General features: G+C 44.4%; 1 protein-coding gene across 1 annotated transcript in view; it reads left to right on the top strand.

Moving 5' to 3' along the window:
- The first annotated feature begins 4,314 nt into the window (after positions 1-4,314).
- The window catches only part of LOC109865359 (actin, aortic smooth muscle), a 7,862-nt gene continuing 7,477 nt past the window's right edge, over positions 4,315-4,699 (top strand). Inside the window, exon 1 of the mRNA XM_020453467.2 lies at positions 4,315-4,445. The gene's annotated coding sequence lies outside the window, so the exon portion shown is untranslated. The remainder of the gene's footprint in view (positions 4,446-4,699) is intronic.

The following is a 4,699-nucleotide window of genomic DNA, read 5'->3' as shown; positions in this document are numbered from 1 at the left end:
AGATAACACCAGATAATATCCATAGGTTTACCCTATAGATAACACCAGATAATATCCATAGGTTTACCCTACAGACAACACCAGATAATATCCATAGGTTTACCCTATAGATAACACCAGATAATATCCATAGGTTTACCCTATAGATAACACCAGATAATATCCATAGGTTTACCCTATAGATAACACCAGATAATATCCATAGGTTAACCCTATAGATAACACCAGATAATATCCATAGGTTTACCCTATAGATAACACCAGATAATATCCATAGGTTAACCCTATAGATAACACCAGATAATATCCATAGGTTTACCCTATAGATAACACCAGATAATATCCATAGGTTAACCCTATAGATAACACCAGATAATATCCATAGGTTTACCCTATAGATAACACCAGATAATATCCATAGGTTAACCCTATAGATAACACCAGATAATATCCATAGGTTTACCCTATAGATAACACCAGATAATATCCATAGGTTAACCCTATAGATAACACCAGATAATATCCATAGGTTTACCCTATAGATAACACCAGATAATATCCATAGGTTAACCCTATAGATAACACCAGATAATATCCATAGGTTTACCCTATAGATAACACCAGATAATATCCATAGGTTTACCCTACAGACAACACCAGATAATATAAATCAGGAACTGAATTTGTCTAGTACTGAGGTACTGCGTCTATACACGAGTTAACACAATTTGTCCCAGACATATTGACACTAGGGATTTAGAATACAGTGGCCTACAAGAACGCAGCATACAGTAGCCTCTCTCTCTCTCTCTCTCTCTCTCTCTCTCTCTCTCTCTCTCTCTCTCTCTCTCTGTCTCTGTCTCACACATACACACACACACACACACACACACACACACACACACACACACACACACACACACACACACACAAGCAAAACAGGAAGAAAATGGGCTCGGGCTCAGGACTTGCTTGCGAGGAGTCGCCATAAGACATTCCAGAGCTGGTTGTGAGCAGATGCCTGGAACATCCTTTAAGAGCACAGCTGCTTTGCCATTTTGGGTCAAAGCACATGCCAATGGAGCAGGGCCCTTCTGCACGCACTGCCCTGTTGATGTCTGCTGTTATGGACTGATGTCAGATGGGGTTTAATGTGGAGAGGGGTATTATCAGTGTTGATAGTTGGAACCATAGCAACAGTAGCTGTGTTGAGGGAGATGTAATGGTCTAGAACACGTGTCCAGCTCATTCCACGGAGGGCCGAGTGCCTGCGGGTTTTCGCTTCTCCCTTGTCCTTGATTGATAAATGAAGGTCAGTAACTGGTAAAGAACTCCCCACACCTGGTTGTCTAGGTGTTAATTGAAAGAAAAAAAGAAAAACCTGGAGACATAAGGCCCTCTCCATGAAATGAGTTTGACACCTCTGGTCTAGACTCACTTTCCCCATAAATGCTGCAGACTCAATTCAATGAACGAGGCATGGGTGGAAGATAGTGAGAGAGAGATAACTCACATCTTCCTGATAGAACCTTTCAAATAGACAATAGCTTGTCGTCTGTGCTTGGTATAGTTACGTAATGCTGCATACTGTACCCATGGTCTTCTGAAAGGCCTTTCAAAACAGGCTTACTGAATGAGTTACTGTAGTTACTATAATTTAGGCACATGTCTTCAATGAGGGAAATAATGAGAGGAGGTCTCATAATAAAGAATAAAAGTCCCTGCAGGAGCGGACAGGAAGTATATAGTGCAGCTAAACACTGACTGACGGGGTTCAAAGGTTATCTTTTCACCTGCAGTATTACGTAGACGCAGACACTCACACAAGCGATAGATTGAGGGTATAATGTTTTTCTTTTACCAGACCACACCTACAGTGGGATGATTTCTTCCCTTACATGCCTTGCGGGGAGCGCAGTCTGCCAAGTCTCTCCTCATTTACTGAACAGCTCCTTTTATGGTGCTGCATCAAACTCTGCTGTACGCTGTTACTGTAGCTGAGTGGGATTCAGACCAGTAGCTTTCCTTCAATGTGTAAAGCTGACTTCCAATTTGAGTGATTTCACTCTGAAGGACAGTGATAGACGCTAGTCATGCTAGTGCTGCAAATATCATGTATCTTTACTGGGGCTCCCTGTGCTTTGATAGTGTCTGACTAGCTAGACAATATGAGGGGAACGGTGTACTGTTGAATAATTGTCAAACTTTGTTTGACAATGAATGAAAAGTGTGATACCATGTTACATTTGGCCATCCAGCTGTACGGCATCTTGTTATTAATTTCAAGTATTAGAAGTACGAACAAAATGAAGAGCACAATCAGTCTAGAATGGAGTCTAGAATGGAGTCTAGACAACAACAAGACACGTTTCTTTTTGATAGCAGATCTTACATTCCAAACATTGTTTCCATGAAACAGTTTCGGCCCTGTACTATTGGACATGACCAATCCTTTAATACAACAGGACTGAGAATCCCCTCAGACCCACAAAGTAAGAAGCAAGCTCAGTAAACTGTAATCGTCATGACAGCAGAACATGATCATGATAGAAGAGTCTTATAACAAGATTTATGCCAGAGAAAGACCAATTCTGTGAGAGAGAAAAAAATGAACATCTCAATTTGCTGTAACTTGAAAGCTGTTGATTATTGGGTGACAACTACTGTCATTTGGTGGCGGTTCCTGACAATTAGAACTGTTTCAGAGGGAATGCTATCCCATTTGCATGACAATACATATTCACTGACAATAGCCTGCTACAATTACAGTATGTTCAGTTAGTTCAATCACAAATCCAATAGTCCAACAGTCATGTTGATAATATTCTTTCTCTCTTACTTCCTTATTCTCTCTCTCTCTCTATCTTGCCTCGCCCACTGCCCCCCCCCCCCCTTCTCTCCTCCACCCCCCTCATCTCCCTCTCTCCCCTACTCTCTCCATCCTGATATGGCTTTGTGCTGGCCATTGTCCGTGCGTTGTCGTAGCGTAGCATACCTCATCAGACAGATAGAGAGCGAGTGCAGGGAGTCTGGGACATGAGGCATCACCCGGCCAATCCGTCTGATGTTTACAGTATGTGGTCCCACAGCGCAGATGATGACTACTGTCCTATCCCCAGCTTATGACTAGCTGCACCTCTTATAGTTCAATAATAACTACACCTAGTTTAAATTTAAAGGGTCACTTTAGCTTTAGACTGTAGAATGAAACATTTATGTTTTCACTTATGTAGGCTGGACAGTGGTTTGGTGTTGGAGACAATGAACATGTCAAAAAGTGGTGAAGTGCTCCTTTCATATAAACGCTGCTGGAAGACACTGACCCCCTGACTGTTAGAGGAGGGTGATGTGGGCTTTGCCATACTAAGAGCCAGTGACTTAACAGGCCGTTCACTGTGAGTCTCAGTGCTGTGACAATGTGCAGTTGGTGACAGGTTCTTTTGGCACCTTTCTTTAGTTCTGTAAAGCCTCAACTTCACTGTTTCTTGCTGTGCTCTCGAGGCCCATCCACTGGGCAGCCGCTCACAAACGGTAGCATTTTCGTTCCATAGTGGGTTGTCACAGACTTTTACAAGTTGGGTTGCAAGGTCATTTCAAGGACACACTGAGAAAATTTGTGTAGCATGACAATCTGGCATTTTGAAAGGTTAGGATATTCCATAGTTAGAGAATTCAACTGACCTCTTCCTCAACGCCAACTGACAAGTAAGAATATACCCTCACACTGTTTGAATGTTTCAACATCTAACTGATGCCAATTCAAGCAGCACCTAGATGCTGTATTTGTGACCTGACCCGTGTCATTCTTGCTACACGGGAATGCCACTGTCTGTGTGTGAGGGCTTGCTACACAGGAATGCCACTGTCTGTGTGTGAGGGCTTGCTACACGGGAATGCCACTGTCTGTGTGTGAGGGCTTGCTACATGGGAATGTCACTGTCTGTGTGTGAGGGCTTGCTACACGGGAATGCCACTGTCTGTGTGTGAGGGCTTGCTACACGGGAATGCCACTGTCTGTGTGTGAGGGCTTGCTACATGGGAATGCCACTGTCTGTGTGTGAGGTCTTGCTACACGGGAATGCCACTGTCTGTGTGTGTGAGGGCTTGTTTGTCACAGGGGGCAGTCCTGCAAGCTCTGTGCTGTGTGTTTATGTTCCCGCATGGAGAGATCTCCTGCCTTTCACAGAAAAAAAGGCCCCTGGAATGCCCTGAATGATGTGACTGGGCCCTCCGAAGAAGCAATTGGATTGGACTGTTTTTCCCCCGGCCATCCCTATAAGGCTCTGGCTGAGTGAGGCAGACAGGGAGAGTGCGGCCCCGGCTCCATGTTTGGGATGTGGGAGGGGGAAGTGCAGGATGGGGGCTGGGAGCTACATAAAGTCTCCCCAGGGCAGTGAGAGGGCACACCATCCCTGAGCGGCAAACCCCGGCCAAGCACTGTCAGGGTAAGTGGACCACCACCTCACCTCTCCTGTCCTCCTCTCTCTTCCCTGTTCCTCCTCTCATCCCCTCATTGTCCTCTCTCCTGCCTACTTCTCTCCTACATGCTTAGAAAAAAGGTTCCAAAAGGGTTCTTTGGCTGTCCCCATAGGAGAACCGTTTTTGGTTCCAGAAGTAATTATTTTGGCATCGATGTATAACCCTCTGTGTAAAGGGTTCTACATGGAATTCAAAAGGGTTCTACCTTGAGCCAAAAGGG

This window comes from Oncorhynchus kisutch, linkage group LG20 (genome assembly GCF_002021735.2).
Source record: "Oncorhynchus kisutch isolate 150728-3 linkage group LG20, Okis_V2, whole genome shotgun sequence".
NCBI lineage: Eukaryota > Metazoa > Chordata > Actinopteri > Salmoniformes > Salmonidae > Oncorhynchus > Oncorhynchus kisutch.
The sequence above is the reverse complement of the archived record's forward strand: the minus strand, read 5'-3'. Positions and strand labels throughout refer to the sequence as shown.